Here is a 25,795-nt window from a genome sequence, read left to right on the forward strand (position 1 = left end):
GCCAGCCCCATGGAGTCAGGGTCTGGGTTGCCACCTGGCTGCCTTGCCACCCAGCGTGGTGCCCAGGGCTCCACTTCTAGCCCCACTCTGTGGCGGGGTCTCTGGGTGGGAGGCGCTGGGTATAGGGGTCTGCAGGGGGCAGATTCAGGCAGGTGTGTGCATGCTGTGGTTCTCAACCTGTGGCCCTAGTAACACATTGTGGGCCGCATTTGCAGCCCACAATGATAAATAGGTTAAGGACCACTGTTTTAGAGTGAAGTTAGTGAGAGTGAAAGTTGCTGAATGAAATTTCCTCCACAGAGTAGCAGGTAGCACCTAGTCAGTAGCAGGGAGAGCTACCACACGCTACCTTGGCAATATATTTCAACTAGCAATGACTGAATGTGACAGAACTAGTATTGATGAAAGTAGGGTAGTGCTTTCACCTTTGTTGCCTCCTTGTGCTTGTTCACAGTAAATGCATTATGATGTTCAAACACCTTAAAGGACATGACATAACAATTCATGCTACCAGCACAGCTCTCGTATTTTGGATGTCTCTTATTTACATTAAATAGACATCAGAGTGAGTATTTGTTTGACTTCCAAATGGCTGTCCTGTTGAACCATGTTTACACCTCTTTTAATTCACTATTTCTGAATCTTCCTTGAATATGTATTTGGTTACATGACTGATTTCAGAATGATGGTTTTTTTTGTTCAGATACCTGCATCCACAAGTAAATAAGGGTATATGTATGCAAACAAGCACAGACCCCACCCATTGTAATCTAATTGTTTGTTGCTTTTCCTATTTGCCATCCAGTCAGAAGGCAGAAAGATTACCATGTACCAGATGACCAATCATTCACCAAGCTTAATGAATTGTGACTAGCCAAAGTAACAATTTAGGAACACACCGTTGATCTAAAGTTTGTTCATTTAAACTATTCAGCAACTACTCGCTAAAAGCCTACAATAGGGGAAATCAGGATTACTTCATGAACAATTTACAAGCAAAAAAAGAGAGCTCTACTGGTCAGATAATTGATTCCCAGTGAATAACTTGACCATTTCTCATTACAACCTTGTTTTAGAAGGGCCACTTCTTGGGTTAAGAAGTTAGTTCAGGGTCCCTTGGTTATTTACTTCTCAGCTTTGCTGCTGAGACTTCCAGCCAGGGTTCCAGGTAGTACCAAAACTAAGTAGTAAAAGTATGGTGATGGCAGGTACCTTTATTTGCATGAGAAGCATCTACTACCACATCTGCATAGGTTGAGGAGACTAGATAAACTTTGTTCTGTCTTTCACCTTCTTTCTTATTAAGGCATGTGGGTGAAATTCTGTGCTATGCATATGAGAGGGGTAGCACTGAACTTACAGCCCCCAAGCAAAGGTGGTATTAAGCCATTGTTGTGTCCCCTGATTCTGAGCTGCTTCAAGGGATGGAGAGGCCCCATGCATACCTCAGACAGCCTTTGTATCCACATCTAAGTTATGAGATACTCTCTGGGTGTTCCTATGGCTTGCTGCACTCCCTCAATTTTCTGTATGCTGTGCACCGCATTCCCACCCTGACACACCCCACCTGCACTGAGCACACTGCACACACCAGAGTTGGTGATGGGGTCCACGGAAGGCAGTGTAGGGCCAATTTTTGCCATTCCTGCCCTTTTACACAGCATAAAAGGGCCAGAGCAGTGGTGAGAATTCTACCCTGTGTGTTTTGTTCCTCCTATGCACGTGGCTTTATGGTGAAACTTGTTGTTCAAGTACCGAAACATGCACCAGAAAAATGGATGCCTGGTTGCAGTAACTAATGCTACTGGCGTCTGCTTCTAGTCTCTGCTGAGGTAAAATTAGGTAGCACAGAAGGTCCCATGCTTTGCACAGAGCTAGATAATACTTGCATCTTCCATGATTGATTTTTATTTATGTCAGCAACTGACAGTGAAGCTTTGCTATCTGGACCATAGTGAATGTTAGAAATATACTCTGCCTGTATGATTACAGATATTTACAGGAAAGATGACACTTTCCAACATAAAAATTATTTGCCAGGTCAAAATGATGCATTTTTTCTGATTAAATATTTATTTCTATTATGTTATTTCAAAACGTGTGAAAAGTTCTTATATCTTTGGAGGGGGGCGGGGGTTGCATGTTCAGTGCTGTTATATCATCTGTCTGTCTGTACAGTGGTTAGCACAATGGGATCCTCGCCCATGACTAGGGGTCCTAGGTGCTATATGTGACAGGCTACCACCCCCCACTCCAGGGTGTCACCTGATATATTGGGGTACCACTGAGCCAGCCTGTTCCACCAGCCTGGGCTCCCTCACCCTGTCCTTCTGAGCCAGGCCTTCAAGCCTCCTCCAGCACACACACATAGGTAGGGACACACCCAGCTGCAGAAAAATACAGACACTGAAATCAGCACTACTTGGGAAGACTCAGCTCGGGAATAGCCCAGCACTCAAGTGCATACCCCATCTAGAGTGTAAACCCAAAATTGTAGAGTGTAATCCCAAAATTGTATTGTCTTGCACTGCACAGAAAACTGTACAGAGTAAGGTCGTGAAATTCACTCCCTCCCTCAATGTGGAGAAAGATATGCACAGCTTTTTTCCCCCCAACCGCAGTTATGAATTCCATAAACTGGGTTTTAGAAAACAAAACTAGTTTATAAAGGATAGTTTTTAAGTGATTTTAAAGGTTAGCAAACACATCAAAGCAGATTACTGAGCAAATAAAACAAACATGTAAACTAAGATCAATACTCTAAAGAAACTGGTTACAAGTAGTAATTTCTCACCCTGAATGTTGTTTTAGGCATTTCTTTCATGGCCCAGACACCTTTTCCGGCCTGGGTTCAGCTCTTCTCTCCCCCTCAGTCCTTGTTTCTTAGATCTTCTCAGCAGTCATCCTGGGCAGGGATTCAGTGAACAATAAGCCCTGATTAACTCACTTCCTTGCCTTAAATAGGATTCACATATGGTGGGAATCCTTTGTTCCCCTGTTTAGTCTTCACCCTTTTGTGGAAAAATACTAGCAGGCCAAGATGGGGTCCAGTACCAGGTGACACGATCGTATGACCCTGCAATGTCAAAGCAGCATCCCAGGAAGGTGGGAGATTAACATCCTCAAAGACCTATTGTTCCCCTTAATGGTTTATTGACTAACCAGCCAAACTGATTGTATTTTGTCTGGTGGGCATTGCCCAGGTGCAAACATTTTTGCAATTGATACATAGTCAATATTTCTAACTTCAGATGCAGAAATGATATATGCATACAAATAGGATAATCACATTCAGTAAATCATAACCTTTCCAATGATACCTCACATGACCTATCTTGCGTAAAACAATCTTAGTTATACCATATTTGTATCATAAGAATATCTCTATGAAGAATATGGGGCATAGTGTCACACTATGGTATTACAAATAGTAATAATGGGCTGTAAAAATCCAGCACTATTTGGCAGTCCTCAAAAAAAAAGATTTTAAATCTTTAAAAATGAAACTGTAATCTTCAGAAGAATTTAACTGTGGCCTGTTACCAAAATCAGTCGCTACTTTGTGTGTTTTTACTGTCTAATAGACGATCTGTTCCCCAACATACAGTCATAAATAGCAAAATCAAAAACAAAAAGAACTATGCACAATTCATCCCCCACACCCAATGATCACTTCACCTGCCACTGAGGTTAAATACAACAGCTGTTTTAACAGCAACACTATACAAGAGTACATTAGAGGAAGTGAAAAAGAATAGTATATCCAAGTGAGGAAAAGGAAAAATATATTGTAATTATCGAAGTCAAAATTAGGCCAAAACACAAGAGTTAATTTAACAAATTTCTATTGCTGTGAAATGTGCCATGGGAATTTGTAATAACCACAAGTGGTTAGGATTTCATTTTTACATTTTGTCCATGCTAATGCACATCTAAAAACCCAGTGCACTCCAGTTTTCATCAATGCACAAAAAAAGTCTAACCACTTGGAAAAACACTCAGAAGTGACACCGATCCACTAATTTTTTGGCTACACGTTTAGCTGGTCATCTCCAATATTGTGCACATAGTGGGTTGGCCATTTATTGCCATGGCCAGGGGCTAACATGACCTTTACTACTACATAAACAGGACCTATGATTGGCGTTATATGCATGGTAACAAAGATTGATTTCTTTGAAGATATTCTGTGGGGAAAATAATTGACTTAGTGTGCTGAGGTGGTACATTTGCAACATATTCTATCAGTGTGTTCTGTTCTGTTTTTTTTCATAGGCTAGTGTTCTTGATAATTCCCAAGATACATCTTAAAGAGAAATCCAGTGAATATCCTGAACTAATCAAGTGGAAAAGCACAATAGGCTACTGAATATTCTAATGTGAGAAACAGACGTCCAAATATTTGTATTTTGATAAATAATTATTACCTGATTTTAATGAATATACAACCATTATTTGCTGCATTAATTAGCTGTTGATTACTGCTACATAAATGTGTTTCCAGTAAAATAATCATATTTCTTGCTCTCATTATGAAACAGGCCTACCAATTAGTTAAAAATGTGAAGGTGTAGGCGCTGAGTAAGCTAAGTTACAACTAAGTTAAAAGAGAATGGGGCTTCTTTGTTTTAAAATCTGAACCTATTAACATCCCTCAGGCATATAGTCTTTTGATTACTATTGCCATTTAAAACAAACATGCGTCTTTGGATCTCTGTTGTTCTCTGACAAAAGAAGTTGCTAAGGATGGGTTGTTAGAGCACGCTGAGCACTCTTGGGATAAGCCATGAACTCTCAACACCTAATGTTACCATTGGAAGTTGAGGGTGCTCAGCCCTTGGAGGAATGCTCAGCACCTTTTTCTAATCTAGCTCCAGCTGAAGTCAATGGAGTCTTTACTCTGACTTTACTGGACTTTGGATCAGGCCCTTAATAAGATGATGTCAACATTCTTAGATCCATTATACACTGACATTATAAAATACATGGTATTACTACATTGTTCTTCTTTATCACCCTCTATATTAGAGTCAATATTTATCTTGCAAAATTTGGCGCAAAATTTTAATTTTCCTTGGTTTAATGAAAACATTTAAGTAAAATTACCCAACCAAAATATAAAGGTTAATTGATAAAATGGTTTTAAAATAACTCCCCATTTCCTTAATTCAGACTTAAGGCCTCTTATGATTTTGTTGATGGTGAGCAAGCCATAGCATACTTTCTCCTAATGAGACCACATCATAAATCAAATAACCAGTATGCTTTAAGAGCACTTTAACTACTGTTCTTCCATGTAAATTGATAGGCCAGATCCTCAGCTGATATAAATTGGCCTAGTTTGAATGGAGATAACTTTAGTTGAGCTACGATGATTTACAACAGCTGAGAATCCTCTGTAGGGATCCTACACTTCACTAAAGTTCATGAGTCTAAAAGCCATTGATTTAAATGGGACTGCTCATGTACTTAAAGTTAAACACATTGGGTAAGTGCTTTGGTGGATTGGGCCAGGACGCTCAGGACCCTGCAGGATTGAGCCCCATAAACAGAGAGTAGCTTTCTTGATCAAAATTAAATTTAATTCTGCACCTAAGAAAACAATCATTGTTCTGCTTTTCTTCGTATTTAATGTGAAGTTGTTTTAATGCTGCTCAGCACTAGGGTTGGTATCTCAAGATAAGAGGCTATTGCATCTCTCTTCCCATCAGTGATATCTAAGGAAAATTGTATGCTGGTGGGACTCAACACTTTAGCTAGAGGCCCTGGATTCTCTAAATTATAAAAAAGCAGAAAAGTGAGGTCTAAGTTGCAGGTGGCTAAGAATTGAATCACAAGTGTATTGTTTGCTTCTAGAGTTGTCTGCATACCATCTTTTTACAGGCAGTCTCTTTTGTTAAGCTTCTCTTATTGTTTGCTGTGTTGTTGGTTTCTTTACTCAGAACTGGGTATGTTAAAGAAGTGTAATTATTGAAGCTGCTCAGAGTTCGAGTACAGCAAACCCTTAAGGTACCAGTAGCGTACTGGGTATCCCATGACTTCAAGGCAAGCACAGAAGGTGCTTCAGTAGCTAGGCCTTATAGGAGCTAACCCTTGTAGGTACCAATAACCATTCAGACACATGGCTACCTGGGGCTGTCAGAAAATGGGTAGGTTGCAGATAGCTTAGGTACAGAGGCTTAACATTACAGTTCAAGTTAGCAATAGACTTAATTGTTTTGGGTCCCTGGAGCAGTCAAGTTGAGAGCTAGGACTTTTCAGGCCTACTGCCTGGGGTGCCCTCTTCAGTCAAATCTCTATTCAAGTAGATAGGATAGTTGTATTCAATTACATTTTACGGCAGCCTGGCTAAGGTAATATCCAAATCTTGGCAGGCCAAAGGGCTCTTCATGTGTTTGTTCTATACTGAGCCTGCCACGGATCACAGTGACCATTTCAGGACGGTGTGCTGGACTGTATTTATTAATCTCAAAATAACAGGTTAAACATGCCAGTAGACCAAATACCAATGAAATCCTGCAAACAAACAGTTATACAGATACCCTGTAATACTATTTAAACAGCATGCTATTAATTCTATTAAAACTATGAAATTAAAATTAGAAGTTAAACTCGCAAAAAAAGAATGGCCATCTAATTTTCCTTTCTTATTGCCTGAAATTTTGACACTTGTCTTTAAAAAAAAAAAATCGTGCAGCTCTCAAGTTAACTAATAAAAGCATGTCAATTCTGATCACTTTATCTTGTATAAGCACCTGATTAAGTGCATGATTAAAAGTGTACCACTGTAGGTTGAAATAGATCAACACAGTCTAGCTCGAATACGTTTACATGCAAATGAAAAGTTTCTAAATTAAATACAAGGCATGATGGTAAACAGAGGGAAAATAAACTGAAGTGCATCTACCCAGGCCCCCTCACTTCAGGCCCCCATTGGATCTGCCTGCTAGTGCACCTGTCTGCTCAGCCCTCCCAGCTCCCATCTCTTCAGCCTCTGCTCCTATGAGGGTTCTTTACCCCACCGTCCCAGACTGTTCCCCACCCCCTTTCTGGGAGCACAAACTGCTCCTCCCCCTGCCCCCCATGAGAACCGGCTAGGATCCTGAGGGGAGCAGGAGAAAGCGCTGCTGCTTCCTAGGAGGCATGAAGGAATAGCTGACACCTGGCGGTGGGTGGGCTGGCAGTGGCTCTTGGCCACCAATTGAAAAACAATGAGAGAGGTGCTTATTGGATTCCAGCCAGGCTCAGTTTGTCTCTCTAATTGGGGCCTTTGCACTGACTCCCTGTTCAGCTGCTGCTGCTCCCCCATAGGTCCCACAGAGACCTGAACCGTTGTGATATCTGGCAGTCACAGCCTTGGGGATTTCTCTTTCCATCCATCTTCTCTGCAGCTCCTATCTCATCATGCAGCTGCTGCTTCCAAACAGAGCCTGGCCACTTCCTGGGTTCCCTGCCTGACCAGGGGAAGGGGATGTGTAGTGGGGAGGGATTATAGTCCCCTGCTTAACAGATCCTTCACAGAAGCAACAAGAACTTTTTTGTTGTGTTTGTTGTTAACATCGCAAATGAAGACAGGGAGAATGAAAATGTGGAGTTATATAAAATATCAAGGTAATTTTCTCCAATCAGTAACAAGTCAGTATTCTAAGGTTCCAATTTAATGTCTTTAGAACTCTGCAGGCACATTTTCTGCTTTTGCAAATGCACTATTAGCCTGCAGGTTCCCCAGTGGTACTAGAAGCTACAATCAGTTAACATTATTTTCCTGTGCTACTTGGACAGCAGCAAGCTGACTGAATCAACCACATCGATTGGAAGGCTGCTTCATCAAATAAACCCTTAAAAATGATGCTGAAAAAGGCCCTCTTGATCCTCAGCAAAGGAAGGACAAAATGTTTTTAAGAGAAACAGATCAGAATCAGGGTGACAGTCCATTCTGGTTTGTGCAGGTAGTTCTATTTGTTTCATGGGTTAGGTTAAAACAAACCTCCCGCTCCAAACATGCAATACAGCTCAGTTACAACAGGAGCTTGGAAATAGAGAGAGGAAATTAAAAAAAAAAATGAAATGATGATCTGATTAAGCAAGTGGGTGTTACAATGCAATGTTTGCGCTGGAACGTCTAATTTCCAGCTCAGATAAACATGACTGTGCTAGCTTTGATGAAGCTAATGCACTAAGAACAGAAGTATAGCTTCCACAAAGGGAGGGGCTAGCTTCTTGAGTATGTACATATGGTTTTGGGGGGCTGTACTTGAGGCAGCGAGCTACATTTCTATTTTTAGCACACTATCTTAGTATGAGCTAGTGCGGGTATGTCTGCTCTTGCTGGAAATTACATTTTCCACTTCCAGTGTAGCTACACCCATAGTTGCTTATTTTAGGGCAAGCATTCCTTCTGAGCTGAAACAAAGATGGAAGAGGTTCATGCTTATGTTCCTGGACCTCATGCCATTGAAGAATTGAGGTCTCCAACTCATTCATGCAGACACAAATAAAAATAATAAACAAGAAAGAAGGAGGAAAAAGAGACCCCTGTCTATAGGGGTCACCAAATTAAATTAATAGGTAGCAGGTTTGAAACAGATAAAAGGAAGTATTTCTTCACACAACACACAGTCAACCTGTGGAACTCCTTGCCAGAGCATGTTGTGAAGGCCAAGACCATAACAGGGTTAAAAAAAGAACTAGATAAATTCATGGAGGATAGGTCCATCAGTGGCTATTAATGGATAGGCAGGGATGGTGTCCCTAGTCTTTGTTTGCGAGAAGGTGGGAATGGGCGACAGGGAATGGATCACTTGATGATGACTGTTCTGTTCATTCCCTCTGGGGCACCTGGCACTGGATACTGAGCTAGATGGACCTTTGGTCTGACCCATTAGGTCCATTCTTATTTTATTATTATCTTAAATCACTGACTATTTTAGGTGAAAAAAGATGGAAAATTAGACCACTGGCCTTTTGGCATTTAATATTACTATTCTCTTCTGGAAAGCACTCATATACTGTGGTGATGGGCACCATAAGAACCTAACCAGATGTAGCTAGAGTTTGATATAGGTGGTTTTATCACTAGAATGAACTTCCCCCCAATTGTTTGGAAAATGTTCTCTTAGGCCTCTGTTCAGGAAAGAACTTAAGCACATCCTTAAGTCCATTGCTATTCAGGACAGCACTGAAGCATGAGTTTAAATCCTAACTTAGCATCTGTTTCAATGGGATTTAAGCATACACCTAACATTAAGCATGTACTTAAGTGCTGTCCTGAATAGGGATGTGCTTCTGAATCGGGACTCAATTTTGTAATACAGAAACATATAAAAGAAAATACATTTTGTAGGTTTTTTGATTCTTTTTTTGTGTTCAGATACCTCAAATGTTGCTAAATAGGATCTGAAAAGCACTTAGTCCTTAATAGGGATAGATCACTCTCTTTGAAAACTAAACAAAACCATCTTGTTTGTCTGATGAAAATGAAATGCTTTGATATCAATGGTATGAGATGCCCCTTTCCCAACCACTTTCATTTCTGCAGCCTTGCAAGTATGCATTATGGGTAAAGCCCTCTGTTCTCTTGTATCTCCTGTTGTCCATTGTTAAAGGCTTTCATCACATAATGACATAGATATTCGTATCTGCAAAAAGGCAGAATGGTAACTATAATTTTAGCCAACATTTTCAAAAATATGGAGATCAGTGGGCCTTGTGATCTTAGGTCACACAAGTAGTTTTGGAAATCCCATCTATATGAACTTTGGAGCCTGACTTTAGGCTCCTGTGTTTAAAAATGTAGGCCCTTTTTTCTGTATACTTTATTGTTACATTTCTGAGTCTCCTGGGGCAGCAGCCATTTTGTGAAGAGCCACACACTCTGTACTCTCATTTCACTTTTGTTCTTTCTTGTTTTGTTGCTTTCTCTTAATGTTAAAAAGAATCAGCCTAGAAGTTTCTCTGGGTGTATGGTAAAACATAACAGGCATAAAGAGAGTGGTAGGGAAGAGAGGGATCAGACACACACCTAATGGGGGCAACAAAGTAATAAGAGACACAGGGCATGAAGAAACTGTATGCCAGATTTTTGTAAATTTACATCTTTGAGTTGAAAAAGGAATATCCGTTAACAGGGAAAACGCTGAAAACTAGCCAGTCCCCAGGTCACATCCATCTGGGGATTAACTTCTTCCCCAGAGGCTGAACTCACCAAGAATGAGAAGAGTTGGTCAACTATTTATATTTAACTAAATCCTTTAGTCCTTATTTTTAGGCAAAGCTTCCACTACTTCAGCATAAGATTAGCCTGTCTATGGACTGAGTAAAAGCTGCAGCATTTGGCTCTTCGTATATTGAATTAATTTCAGACGTTCTTTGTTTACTTCTTTTTAGCTGCAGTACCTGCTAATTTCCACTGACAATGACCTGCTATTTTGAGCACAGAGGTAATACATTATTGATCAGCCTAACATAGACTGCACTTAGAGTGGTTGCACTTTACTTGCATATGGTATCCAGAAATAATAGCTTAGCATTTCAGAATCTTTTGGGGATAGATGGGTTTTCTGTGTACTGCACAATGTTTCTTCTGAGTTTTTTTAAAAGAAGAAAAAATTATTTTGATGAGATAGTAAATATTCTTTTAATGTAGTTACTTTTACACTACAATAATTTGTCATTAGTCTTTTTCTCTGTGGATGTTTTGTTTGAATAGCATAATAGTTTAGCTGGCATTATGTTGTTCCATGAAAATAAATATGAACTGGAAAGGGACTGCATTAGAAGAAAATGTTTTATAAATCAGCTGACAAAGACAGAATACATGCAATGCTTCATTGAGAGAGGCAACAAGAAGCCAGTCAAACTAGGTAGTATGGAGATAAAATCTGTGCAACAATTTAAATATCTCTGTTTAGTTTTGAGCCATGATGGGAATGTGGATGCAAATTAAATCTCAGGAAAAACTTCCCAGCTGTAAGAACAGTAGGACAATGAAATAGACTGCCTAGGAAGCTCCGTCACTGGAGGTTGTCAAAAGGAGGCTGGATGGCTATCCATCCTGAATAGTTTAGACACAACAGCATCTTGGCAGGGGGTTAGACTAGATGACCCTTGTGGGGTCCCTTCTAATCCTATGATTCTATGTTAGAAGCCTCATGAAGCATGAATAATTAGGATGGGTGAAGCTGACAGGAATTCTCTTCTATAAGAATATGTCAAGTAAACTAAATAGCAAAGTATATAAGATCACGATTCATCGGCAATCCCTTGAGGTTGAGGATGATCTTTTTCACAGGTTTTATTTTTCATGGGTCCTTTGGTGACTGAGGAGTCCAATTTTTGAGCCACAGGCTCATTGGCAGACATTTCAGGTGGGGTTGGGCTGCGATTGCTGCGTGACAGTTGTCTTTCCTTTCTTTTCTGGCGGTTTTCTGTGACCAGGGCAAGGCGATTTTCCTTTCATGAGTTGGGCGTACAGCAGTTGTTTTGGTAAGAGTATATCAGGCATGAGCACACAGTGCCTGCTCCACCTCAGCTGGTGCTGGATAATCAGAGCCTCAAAGCTGAAGATGTCAGCCTCTGTGAGGATACTGACATTAGTGTCACGATCCTCCCACTTTATATTGAGGATCTTCTGAGGAAAGTGCTGGTGCTGGCATTCCAGGTTTTTCTGGTGTTTTCTATAGGTCACCCACGTCGCACAGCCATAGAGGAGAGTTGGGGTTGCCACCACTTTATAAATTAAAAGTTTAGGATGTGATTTGATGTTGTGATTGTTGAACAGCTGGCGAGATAGTCTGCCAAAGGCAAGGCTGGAACAGCAGATTCTGTGCTGAATCTTGACGTCTATGTCTGCCTTCTGTGAGAGATGGCTGCCAAGACAGGCAAAGTATTCTACATTTTCCAGTTATTCTTTGTCAATGTAAATCTTCCTTGCTGGGTCTGATGATTGACCAGGGACTGACTGGTGGAGGTTTTGCTGATGCTCAGAGTTAACCCTAGGCTTTTGTAAGCTTCAGAGAAGCAATTAAGAGCTCCTTTGAGTGTGCAACTACAGCACAATCATCTGTGTACTGGAGTTCAGTTACTGTTGCTGATATTACTTAGTTCTGGCACGGAGACGAGAAAGGTTGAAGAGGTTGCCGTCAGTCCGATATTGGATGACAATGCCCCATGGCAGACAGTCTTGGGTTAGTGTTTTCATTGCTTCTAAGAAAAGGGTGGGTGCCAGTACACAGCCTTGTTTTATGCCAGTGCAGATGACAAATGGCTCAGAGGTAGTGTCATTGCATAGGATGGAGGCAGTCATCTGGTCATGGAAGAGTCTTACAATGAAGATAACTTTGCTTGATCAGCCAAACTTTGACATAATTTTCCACAGAGCCTCGTGGTTGACAGAGTCAAAGGCTTTGGACAGATGGATAAAGGCCATATACAGCTCCTGGTGTTCTTGACATTTTTCCTGGATCTGCCTGGCTGTGACAGTCATGTCGGTGGTGCCTTGTGATGGTCTAAAGCCACACTGGGACTCTAGAAGTACTTCCTCTGCAAGATAGAGCAGGCGATACGTAAGATTCTAGCAAGAATCTTTCCAGTGATGGAGAGGAGGACAATGCCTCGATAGTTGCTACAGTTAGCCCTGTTTCCCTTTTAGAAAATGGTGGCGATGTTAGCATTACGTAAATCAGCAGGGATTTCTTCGGTGCGCCAGATTTTGAGGAGCAGCAAATGAAGCTTGTTAGTCAGTGTTTCTCCCCCCACTTTCAGTACTTCAGCTGGCATGCAATCAGGACCTGGTGCTTTATAGTTCTTCATTTGTTTAACTGCTTTGCAGACCTCCTCAGGTGTCGGTGGGTTGGCAACAGTTTCCCAAATTGGGTGCTGAGGAATGAAGTCAATGGTGTCGTCAGTCTCAATCAATTCTCAATTGAGAAGATTTTGCTAGTGTTCCTTCGAGTGCTCTTTGATGGATTCGTTATCTTTAAGAAAGGTACTACATCTTCGGATCTCAGAGGTGTGAAGCCACATGAGCTTGGTTCATACAGGGTCTTTGTCTCAAAAAAAAAAAAAATAAAAGCTCCACATATCATAGATATTAAGGTCAGAACAGACCATTATGATCATCTCGTCTGACCTCCTGAACAATGCAGGCCACAGAATCTCACCCACCCACTCCTGCAATTAACCTCTCACCTATGTCTGAGCTATTGAAGTCCTCAGATCATGGTTTAAAGACTTTAAAGTGCAGAGATTCCTCCAGCAAGTGACCCGTGCCCCATGCTACAGAGGAAGGCGAAAAACCCCCAGGGCCTCTTCCAATCTGCCCTGGAAGAAAATTCCTTCCCGACCCCAAATACGGCCATCAGCTGAACCCTGAGCATATGGGCAAGATTCACCAGCCAGCTACCCGGGCAAGATTCACCAGCCAGCTACCCGGGAAAGAATTCTCTGTCATAACTCAGATCCCACGCTATCTAACATCCCATCACAGGCCATAGGGCCTACTTACCATGAATAGTTAAAGATCAATTAATTGCCAAAATCATGTTATCCCATCATATCATCTCCTCCATAAACGTATCGAGTTTAATCTTGAAGCCAGATAGGTCTTTTGCCCCCACTGCTTCCCTTGGAAGGCTATTCCAAAACTTCACTCCTCTGATGGTTAGAAACCTTCATCTAATTTCAAGTTTAAACTTCCCGATGGCCAGTTTATATCCATTTGTTCTTGCGTCCACATTGGTACCGAGCTTAAATAATTCCTCTCCCTCTCTGGTATTTATCCCTCTGATATATTTATAGAGAGCAATCATATCTCCCCTCAGCCTTCTTTTGGTTAGGCTAAACAAGCCAAGGTCCTTGAGTCTCCTTTCATAAGATAGGTTTTCCATTCCAACGGAAATTCCATTCCATTCCATCCTAGTAGCCCTTCTCTGTACCTGTTCCAGTTTGAATTCATCCTTCTTAAACATGGGAGACCAGAACTGCACACAGTTTTCCAGGTGAGGTCTCACCAGTGCCTTGTATAACGGTAACAACACCTACTTATCTCTACTGGAAATACCTTGCCTGATGCTTCCTAAGACTGCATTAGCTTTTTTCACAGTCATATCATAATGGTGGCTCATAGTCATCCTGTGGTCAACCAATACTCCAAAGTCCTTCTCCTCCTCCGTTACTTCTGATTGATGCGTCCCCAGCTTATAACTAAAATTCTTGTTATTAATCCCTAAATGCATGACCTTACACTTCTCACTATTAAATTTCATCCTATTACTATTACTCCAGTTTACAAGGTCATCCAGATCTTCCTGTATGATATCCTGGTCTCTCTCTAAATTGCAATACCTCCCAGCTTTGTATCATCTGCAAACTTTATTAGCACACTCCCACTTTTTGTGCCGAGGTCAGTAATAAAAAGATTGGTCCCAAAATCGATCCCTGAGGAACTCTACTGGTAACCTCCCTCCAGTCTGACAGTTCACCTTTCAGTAGTAGTCTCCCTTTTAACCAATTCCTTATCCACCTTTCAATTTTCATATTGATCCCCATCTTTTCCAATTTAACTAATAATTGAATGTAAGCGAATGTTTGGATTTCTTTTGCTTTGTCCTCCCTCCATTTGTTTTTGATTTCTCAGATCCTCCTTTGGACTTCAGCTTTGAGCTGATGGAAAGAACTCTGCTTCTGACTAGATAGTGGTTCGTTTTGCCAGTCACAGAAGGCTTTTCTTTTCCGATCCAAAAGGGATGTAATCTTAGTGTTGTTGTCCAGTCCTGATGGCGGTGGGTAGGAAGGCTGATGAATTCCTCACAAGCCTCTTGGATGGTCTGTTTCAGGGCTTCCCAGTGTTCTTCGACACTTGTTGTGATTTCCAGATGTCCATATGGTCACTTTTTCACTGAGGAGTGTTTGGAAGTTCTCCTGGTGCACTGAGGATTGAAGTCTTTTGGATGTTGTAATGCTGTCTGTGTAATATGGATTGCTTTCTATGTTTTGGTGCAATCCTGACGGACATAACTGACCTCACCAGGTGGTGGTCCATCCAGCAATCATTGGCTCCTCTCATGACACAAATGATTTGGACATCTCTTAGACCCTGTGTTCTTACAATGACATAGTTTAGGAGCTGCAACTGTTTTGATCAGTGTTGTTGCCAAGTTGTTTTGTACTTGTTTCTTTGTCTGAAGATTGTGCTTGTGATCAAAAGGTCGTGCTCTGCACATTTGCTGAGTAGAAGGATGTCACTGGAATTGGTCTTGTCCACTCCTTCCCAATGGTGCTACTCCATACATTAGAATCTTGGCCAACTCTTACGTTAAAGTCCCCTAAGAAGATTATCTTATCTGTTTTGGAATGGATGACAAAATTTTGTCAAGGTCAGTGTAGAAGGATTCTTTCTGTTTTTCTTCAGTGTCAAGTGTTGGTGCATATGGAAATTGCATGCGGAGGGTCATAAGGTGCTCATTAATGCTGATGGGGAGCTCAGTCAGGCGGTTGACTAGAACGTTCTTGATTGCAAAGCCAACACTGTGTATTCACCAGTCGCTTGCTGTTTTTCATTTCCAGAAGAAAATGTAACCGCCGCCCTCTTCCCTCAAGTGGCCTTCAACTGCACGTCTTGTTTCAATAAGAGCAGAGATGTTAATGTTGTACCTTGAGAGTTCTCAGGCAACAATTGATGTTCTGCATTTGAGTCTTTCACTTTTTGATTCATCTAGTAGGGTACAGACATTCCCAGCTGCAAGAAACATTTTTGTTTTTTGACCGCATTGGAAGTGATCCCTCTGGAAACGATTATCCAGTCAGGTATGGTGGGATAGCCTATTTTTGGGGGACCTTTTCTAGCCCCTTCTCTGTATGGGGTGAGCAGAGGGGTTCCTAAAAAGTCCTGCTCAGTCATGATTAGGGCGGTCATAACATGGATTGGAATGCTAGTCATTTAGGAAGAGAGAACAACTAATTCATACTGCTGAAATGAGAATGCTCCGGAGGATACTGAATAAAAGGGAGCTCCCAGGCTATGTAATGAAATGGTCTGAGTGATGGTGTAGGTAGCCCCCATCACAAAAAGCTGAGGCAGTGTTGACTAAGATGGCCAGGTCATATGAGACAATGAGATGTTGGCCAGAGAGTACAAGATCTAGTAATCCTGGGATGAAGACCATGACGAATACCTTGAAAAATGTGGTTCAAGATGGTGAAGGAAGACATGAAGAAGGCTGATGTCAACTTACTCTTCATCTCCAAGTGTTCTTGTGAAGTGCATCTTCCAAGTTGATGGTATACGGTGTAGATTACGAAGAATAAGGAGAAATACAACTGGTTATCTCTTAAAGTAAACGTGATTTATGCACTTTGTTGACACCTAAGATTGTCCAAGAAAGTTTCTAAGGCATGCCTGGAAGCAAGATTCCCATGATGCTCTGCAGTTAAGACAAGGATAACTTTAAATAGTGTAATTTTAATCATTTGGGGATTAAAAAAATAGTCCATCTATCATTTTCCATGTTTTTATTATTTTATTGATGATGGACACTTTTATAAGGATGTATCTTAATAGAGTCTGCTGGTCCCAGTAGTATGTTTACTCTGGGTTTCTGGCATTGAGATAGAGCTCTGATGCTACAAAATTTCATGTTTTCAGAATATTTTATGGCTTCTGGGTAACCTTTGCATAACGATGTTTTGTTTGTTTGTTTCTCTCTCACTGGTACTAATAGGTAACTAATAGGTAACCAGAAATGCACTTATCATGAAACATTCTGGGTTTTACTATTCAAAGGAGAGACCTTGGGCATCTAGGGTAAAATGATCAGAAAGTGCCTAAATTGACTTTTAGTGGGACTTTGGCTCCTACGTCACTTAGGTGCTTTTGAAAATTTTACCCTTAGGCCGAAATTTTTAAAAGTGGACTCTGATTTTGTGTGGCTCAGTTTGAGTGCCCAACTGGAGACACTTTATGCCTTATTTTCAAAAGTACTGAGCGAGTGCAGATCTTGCTGACATCAGTTGGTATTGTAGGTATTTTTCCTGACCCTGATTTTCAGAGGTAGTGTCAAATTAGGTAACCAAAATCAAAGGTCACTTTTGAAAACATTGGTCTTAACCTCTCTGTACCTCCATTATTCCATCTGTATAAGGGGGGTAATAATATTTACCCACCTTTACGAAATGCAATGAGATCCAAAGTTGAAAAGGTGCTGTAAAACTGCAAAGTATCATTACATTAATTTGTATTTACTACTTGCATCCTTTCCCAGTAATTTCACACTGTATGAATTCCTTATCCAAAATTTAGCAGATAAGTTACCATTTGAATATTATTGCAATACAACAAACTAATAATTGGGAACTAGTAACTCCATTGTGCTAGGTGCTGAATTACCACAGAACAAAAAGATGGTCCCTGACTCCAAGAGCTTACAATCTAAAGTATAAGAAACAAGCTAGCAGATGGATACAGACAGATACGGAGCACGGGAAACAATGAGACAATTGTGGTCAGCATGGTGGTAGGCTGTGGTCTCAGCACACTATCTGCCTAACCATTGTCAAGATTTTTGTAGGTCTCACAACTCATGAGAGTTTTAAGTAATGATCTGAAGGAGGATAATGAGGTAACTTTGTGGATGTTTACAGGGAGCAACTCCCAAGCTAGAGGGGCAAGTGTGGGAGAAAGTATGAAGGTGATTGTTTTAAAATTTAATAAGTGGATGATGAAAGTTGGCATCACTGACCAATCAGAGGCAAGAGTCAACTTCTTGACAGCGTATGAGAGATGATAGATAGCAAGGGAAAGGCTATAAAGGGTTGAAAATGAAGCAATTTATGTTTGATGTGATAGAGACAGGAGAGCTAGTGGAGGGATGCAAAGACATGGTCAAAGTGACAAGCTAGGAAAATTATCTTTGGGACAGCATTTTGAATGGATATTAGTGGGGTACAATGGCATTTGTGAAGGCCAGAGAAGAGGGTGTTGTGGTAGTTGAGATGCAATATGAGGAGTGGCTGGACACCAGTTTTAGGTGTGTGAAAAGTTAGGAAAGGCTGTATCTTTGAGCTGTTATGCAGTGACATATGAGATATCCTCAGTTCTTGGAAAGATTCAGAGAAATTTAAAAGCCAATAATTTTTCAAGAAATAGAAGGAAACGACTCAAATGAAATAAAGAAACAATCAATGCTAATAATTTTGGTCAAGAAAAAAACCCTGAGACAGTTACTTTTTAATATTGTGTTACAGTCCTTATTCATGCATGTAATCCCATTATTGGGTCTACTTGCTTAGGTGAGGATTTGCAGGATCTGGCCTACATACTTTAAAACTTAAAAGCTCTATGGCTCAGATCTTACAATCCTTATTGAGGAAGTTCAAAGAGAGTTTTGCCTGACTAAGCACTGAAGAAGGACTAAAAGATCTGGCCTCCAATGAACATGAAGGGGTCAGAATTAATGCTGGTTGAAACTCCTCTAGTGAATAAATTTGCCAAAATATGCATTTTCAGGGCACCAAACCTCTCTTCACCTGGTTCTGAGTCAAATTTGGTGAATAGTCTTGGCTGAAAAAAAATTGTTGGTTTTCTTTTCTTTTTTTTTCCCCTCAGAAATATTGAAATGTTTTGTTTCAGCATTTTTGAAACAATCCACTTTGAAATAACATTCTCAAAACATTTTGTTCAAACCGAGCTATTTGGGACTGGGAGGGACTATTTCATTCAGAATAACAAAAACAAACAAACAAACAAACAAACAAACAAAAATCAGGTCTGATTCAAAATGAAATGAGCCAATGTGTTTTGTTTTATTTTGTTTTTTTAATCTTTTGGTTTGACCACCAGGCTGAAAAATCAATTATTGCCTCAGTTCTAGTTAGAATGTAGCTTGCCCTTATGCCGGTGCACAGAGGTGAGGATACAAGAAGCACTCAAGGGCCAAGCACATTGCAATTCCTGCCTAAGCCCCACCTATTTGACACAAATGTGCAAATTACTCAGAAAGGAATTGGCAAAGAGCAGGGCCCTGGGAATGGGAGAAGTGCCATAGCTGGCTGGAGGCATTCAAAAGGACAGTGCAGAGCTGCACCTTAATTTTAAAAGTGAACTCTAAGCTGATATCTGAGCAAATACTGCATTCATTTTGTAAGTTATTATAAAATTTTCTGATTGTTCACCTGCTCTATCTGTTAGGATGAAATGTTCATTGATTTCTGAGCAGTAGTTGTAATGCAGAAAATAAATAACAGCCATTTTTACCAGCTCCACATCATGGTTGAAAAGCAAACCTCTGCCAGGTTTCTCATTCAGACTGTGCTAATGGCACCTCTGTTGATTATAAAGCAATGCAGTTTTGTGGCCAATCTATCCTAGAGTGTTTTTTTTTCTGCTCTGTAATGTTGCTGAGCAATATTTAAAAACAACAACAGGTTTAAAACTCATGGGAACAACAAGGCTAGAAAATGATCTCCATGTGTACACATTAAGTTCTAAATACTGTACACAGAATTCTTGCTGAAGACCTCACAGAAGCTTTTGTTGTTTTCACAGTTGCTATTTCTCATGCACGCAGATCAATTAGCTTTGTCCTGTGGGAACTGGAAGAAGGCTCTAATGCATAGTATCCACACTGATACCCAATAGGCAGCTTCACAAATATCCTAAAGACTTCCAAATATTCTGAAATAATGTTTGCTTTGTTTAGAAGTTTTTTTCCTATGCGCACAATGGATATTTACAATATAAAAAGAAATTTACACATTAAATTATATATATTAAATAAAAAAGCATACAATAAAAATCCTTTCTTTGTTCCTGATTGTCTTCTCCTGCAGCAAAATCAGCAAGAGGAGAAAACTACAGGGTTTTCCTCAGAATTCTTCCCAGCGATTCTACCTGGCAGTTAAGTGGTTCACAAGGTCCTGCCACAAACCTCATGGATCCTGGGGGGTCAATAGGAGCTCAGGTGTATCTATAAGCTCTTTGGGGCAGGGATACGGTCTCTTTGTTCTACATTGTGCACCTGGCACAATGGGGCCTGGTCCATGCCTAGGGGCTCCTATTCACTCAAGTGACGCAAATAATTAATACTAATAGACACAACCGATTTGGATGACTAAATGTACCCTCTCTACACGCATGCACATCATACATCATTTGAAAGCCTAATATGTCTTCTTTAAGATGAGGTATGACACTGAGCTGTCAAGTTGTGCCGTTACCATAGGAATGGTAAGAGTTTTGTCTGCATGAAATGCTGTCTAATAGAGCTGATGGAGGAAAAGATCCGAGGACTGGAGATGCAGGGGAAAGTCTGGTTGAGTTTAGAAGGGGGTTTGAGCAGATTATGGAGCAAAGACATGAGGCAGCTGAAGGGAAAAGCTCAGACTTGCAGATAGAAGCAGGACTGAAGAATTCTGAAGGGAGACTGCTGGGTGAGGAAAGTGGACAGTGGAAGCATGTGACTAAGAGAACCAGGCAGAGGAAAAGACGGGCTAGTGAAGGAGAAATAGACATTAAGAATAGGTTTGCAGAGTTGGAAAATGAAGAAGGGGCTCAGCAGGTAGTCTCTGAACGTGGAAGGGCGAGGAAGAAGAGAAGAGCAGCTAGTGCTATAGGGGAAGAGTCGATGGAGACTACACCAAATATGAGTCCCAGGAGAATACAGGATGGGTTGAAGAGGATTACAAGGGAGAATAGGAATAGAAAGAACTTGCAGCCAGAGGGAACAGGGAATAGACTGGAGAATAGCACAGTCACCAGAAAAGGCAGGTCTACGTGATCATGGACTCTTTACTGAGAAGAATAGACAGGCCTGTAACCAGAGCTGATCCAGAGAATAGAAGGGTGTTCTGTCTTCCAGGTGCTAAGATACAGGATGTAGACCTGAGGTTGAAAAGGTTCCTAAAGGGAGTGGGAAAGAATCCCCTAATTATCCTTCATGTGGGAACAAATGATACCGGTAGATTCTCGCTGGAACGTATCAAGGGAGACTATGCCAGGCTGGGGAAGACACTTAAGGAAATAGAGGCTCAGGTGATCTTTAGTGGGATTCTGCCTGAGAAGGGCAACAAAGGTGTGACACGATTATGACTATCAATAGATGGCTTAGGCAGTGGTGCTGTAAGGAGGGCTTTGGGATGTATGGCCACTGGGAGGCATTCATGGACAGAGGACAGTTCTCTCGGGATGGTCTTCATCTGAGTAGGGAAGGAAATAGACTTCTAGGATGGAGGCTGGCACAACTGATTAAGAGAATTTGGGGGAGATGGTTGGGAGATGTCCAGGTAATCTCCACGCCTGATTTTAGCATTGAGAGGGAAGAAAACAAAGTAAGAAAGGATACAGCCATGGGTAGGAGAATGGACATAAGGAGGAAGGTCAGTGTGGATACCAGTCTAATAGGTCATACTGGCTGTAGAATGACCGTGCCTAATCAGTTACAGAATGTGAGCGAGGCCAAACAGCAAAAATTAAGATGTTTGTACACTAATGCGAGGCGCCTAGGTAACAAAATGGAGAAACTAGAGCTACTGGTGCAGGAAATGAAACCAGATATTATAGCGATAACAGAAACATGGTGGAATAGTAGTCATAACTGGACTACAGGTATTGAAGGGTATGTGCTGTTTAGGAAAGACAGAAATAAAGGTAAAGGTGGTGGAGTATCATTGTATATCAATGATGAGGTAGAATGTAAAGAAATAAGAAGTGATGGAATGGATAAGACAGAGTCCGTTTGGGCAAAAATCACATTGGGGAAGAAAACTACTAGAGCCTCCCCTGTGATAGTGCTTGGGGTGTGCTATAGACCGCCGGGATCTAATTTGGATATGTATAGAGTACTCTTTAATGTTTTTAATGAAGTAAATACTAATGGAAACTGCGTGATCATGGGAGACTTTAACTTCTCAGATATAGACTGGAGGACGAGTGCTAGTAATAATAGGGCTCAGATTTTCCTAGATACGATAGCTGATGGATTCCTTCATCAAGTAGTTGCTGAACCAACTAGAGGGGATGCCATTTTAGATTTGGTTTTGGTGGGTAGTGAGGACCTCCTAGAAGAAATGGTTGGAGGGGACAATGTTGGTTCAAGTGATCATGAGCTAATTCAGTTCAAACTGAATGAAAGGACAAACAAAAATAAATGATTAGGGTTTTTGATTTCAAAAGGGCTGACTTTCAAAAATTAAGGAAATTAGTTAGGGAAGTGGAGTGGATGGAAGAACTTATGGATCTAAAGGCAGAGGAGGCCTGGGATTACTTTAAGTCAAAGCTGCAAAAGCTATCGGAAGCCTGCATCCCAAGAAAGGGGAAAACATTCATAGGCAGGAGTTGTAGACCAAGTTGGATGAGCAAGCATCTTGGAGTGGTGATTAAGAAAAAGCAGAAAGCATACAGGGAGTGGAAGATGGGAGGGATCAGCAAGGAAAGCTACCCTATTGAGGTCAGAACATGTAGGGATAAAGTGAGACAGGCTAAAAGTCAAGTAGAATTGGACCTTGCAAAGGGAATTAAAACTAATAGTAAAAGGTTCTATAGCCATATAAATAAGAAGAAAACAAAGAAAGAAGAAGTGGGGCCGCTAAACACTGAGGATGGAGTGGAGGTTAAAGATAATCTAGGCATGGCCAATAGCTAAACAAATACTTTGCCTCACTCTTTAATAAGGCTAAAGAGGATCTTAGGGATAATGGTAGCATGACAAATGTGAATGAGGATGGAGGTAGATATTACTATATCTGAGGTAGAAGCGAAACACAAACAGCTTAACGGGACTAAATCGGGGGGGCCCAGATAATCTTCATCCAAGAATATTAAAGGAATTGGCACCCAAAATTGCAAGCCCATTAGCAAGAATTTTTAATGAATCTGTAAACTCAGGGGTTGTACCCTATGATTGGAGAATTGCTAATATAGTTCCTATTTTTAAGAAAAGTAAAAAATATGATGCAGGTAATGATAGGCCTGTTAGTTTGACATCTGTAGTATGCAAGGTCTTGCAAAAAATTCTGAAGGAAAAAGTAGTTAAGGACATTGAGGTCAATGGTAATTGGGACAAAATACAACATGGTTTTACAGAAAGTGCCAAACCAACCTGAGCTCCTCCTCTGAGAAAGTAACAGATTTTTTAGAAAAAGGAAATCTAATTTACCTAGATTTCAGTAAGGCGTTTGATACTATGCCACATGCGGAATTATTAGTTAAATTGAAAAAGATGGGGATCAATATGAAAATTGAAAGGTGGATAAGGAATTGGCTAAAGGGGAGACTACCACGGGTAATACTGAAAGGTGAACTGTCAGGCTGGAGGGAGGTCACCAGTGGAGTTCCTCACGGATTGGTTTGGGAACAATCTTATTTAATCCTTTTATTACTGATCTTGGCACAAAAAGTGGGAGTGTGCTAATAAAGTTTGCAGATGATACAAGCTGGGAGGTATTGCAATTTAGAGAGAGACCAGGATATCATACAGGAAGATCTGGATGACCTTGTAAACTGGAGTAATAGTAATAGGATGAAATTTAATCGTGAGAAGTGTAAGGTCATGCATTTAGGGATTAATATCAAGAATTTTAGTTACGAGCTGGGGACACATCAATTAGAAGTAATGAAGGAGGAGAAGGACTTTGGAGTATTGGTTGACCACAGGATGACTATGATCCACCATTGTGATATGGCCATGAGAAAAGCTAATGCGGTCTTAGGATGCATTAGGCGAGGTATTTCCAGTAGAGATAAGGAGGTGTTGTTACCGTTATACAAGGCACTGGTGAGACCTCACCTGGAATACTGTGTGCAGTTCTGGTCTCCCATGTTTAAGAAGGATGATTCAAACTGGAACAGGTACAGAGAAGGGCTACTAGGATGATCCGAGGAATGGAAAACCTATCTTATGAAAGGAGACTCAAGGACCTTGGCTTGTTTAGCCTAACCAAAAGAAGGTTGAGGGGAGATATGATTGCTCTCTATAAATATATCAGAGGGATGAATACCAGAGAGGGAGAGGAATTATTTAAGCTCAGCACCAATGTGGACGCAAGAACAAATGGATATAAACTGGCCATCGGGAAGTTTAGACTTGAAATAGGATGAAGGTTTCTAACCCTCAGAGGAGTGAAGTTTTGGAATAGTTTTCCAAGGGAAGCAGTGGCGGCTAAAAACTTATCTGGCTTTAAGCTTAAACTCGATAAGTTTATGGAGGAGATGGTATGATGGGATAATATAATTTTGGCAATTAATTGATCTTTAACTATTCATGGTAAATAGACCCAATGGACTCTGATGGGACGGGATCTGAGTTACTACAGAGAATTTTATCCTGTGTATCTAGCTGGTGAATCTTGCCCATATGCTCAGGGTTCAGCTGATGGCCATATTTGGGGTCGGGAAGGAATTTTTCTCCAGGGCAGATTGGAAGAGGCCCTGGAGGTTTTTCGCCTTCCTCTGTAGCATGGGGCATGGGTCACTTGCTGGAGGATTCTCTGCACCTTGAAGTCTTTAAACCGTGATTTGAGGACTTTGATAGCTCAGACATAGGTGAGAAGTTTATCGCAGGAGTGGGTGGGTGAGATTCTCTGGCCTGCATTGCAGAGGAGGTCAGACTATATTATCATAATGATCCCTTCTGACCTTAATATCTGTGAATCTATGAATGGGGATAAAATATGACAACACCAACATGTGAAAATGACCACTTTTGAATAATTGCATTTGCTTCTGTTACTTTAATGACTCAATGTATTATTTCAAGACACAGAATTGGATTTCTCTGTGACCTCAAAGTATTGCAACAACAATCTAAAGCATAAAACAAAATCTACTAATTTGTATAAGTATCACTGAAATGTAATAGCACTTCTAACATTTTTAGTCAACATCATTATCGTCATTTTTGTTCATCATTATGATCTCCATTGAGAGTGCGAGGGTTACCACAGTCTTCATTGCCTTGGCATGTATACAGTTCTGTGCAGGGAAGATTGCTCTGACTACAGATCCAGTTGATTCTGCACTGACCCTTACTGATACAGGCACAGATAAGAACTTGTAGAAGTTCAGGTGCCATTGGGCCCGTAAAGGATACAGGAAGTAGTTCATCATCCACATGTTTCTATCCATGTGGCAATGATGGTCCAATATCTGGTTTACCCATGTGCGAAGACATCCAAATCTTTGTTTCTCAAGATGCTCTTTTGACATGCTGTTCAAAACTGTCATCACATGGTGGGAGTTTGGCCAGTGACTTTTCCTTGTTGATGGCTAGATTGAGGCACAAGCAATTCAAGGCTCTGTGAGTTTCCTTTTCTTTCTCGCTTTGGTCACACAGCACTGCTACCAGCTACTATCTGCTACTATCCTTGTAGCAGAAATTGTGCTTGTCCGTCACTCTTCCCACCAATTTGGCAAGATTTCTGAAGCAGTAAACTCCTGTTGATTTGACAACTTTAAACACAAATTTTTCCCAATATCAAATAGGGAGGACACAGAGTCACATCCTGTTATTGCACAAATGGCAGGAAATATGCTGCAGAAGTCAGGAGTGTGTGTGTCACAATTTGGATGCACAGGTCTGAAGCAACACTTGTCAGTTGTGCTGGTAAGGGGTCAATGCTTCAGTCTACATCGTATCTATGTGCTGCATTTTTGGAAAGTAGTGAACAGCAAGGACCAAAACATCTGTATCAGGTGACCTAGTTACTATGGTTTCTTTGATACCAAGAGACCCAAAAGTCATATTGGCACATACAGGATGCAGAAGCATTCATGTGTTTGCTTCCTATTGAGTACTGTACAAGTCTT

General features: G+C 40.9%; 1 protein-coding gene across 5 annotated transcripts in view; it reads left to right on the forward strand.

Moving 5' to 3' along the window:
• The window catches only part of MOCOS (molybdenum cofactor sulfurase), a 394,513-nt gene that overhangs the window by 99,038 nt on the left and 269,680 nt on the right, over positions 1–25,795 (forward strand). For 2 of the 5 annotated variants that reach the window (XM_043508592.1, XM_038388281.2), the window contains exon 2: positions 4,276–4,379. The exons of the other annotated variants lie outside the window; for them this stretch is intronic. The gene's annotated coding sequence lies outside the window, so the exon portion shown is untranslated. The remainder of the gene's footprint in view (positions 1–4,275; positions 4,380–25,795) is intronic. 5 annotated transcript variants of the gene reach the window in all.

The sequence above is a fragment of the Dermochelys coriacea genome, chromosome 2 (assembly GCF_009764565.3).
Source record: "Dermochelys coriacea isolate rDerCor1 chromosome 2, rDerCor1.pri.v4, whole genome shotgun sequence".
Taxonomy (NCBI): Eukaryota; Metazoa; Chordata; order Testudines; family Dermochelyidae; genus Dermochelys; species Dermochelys coriacea.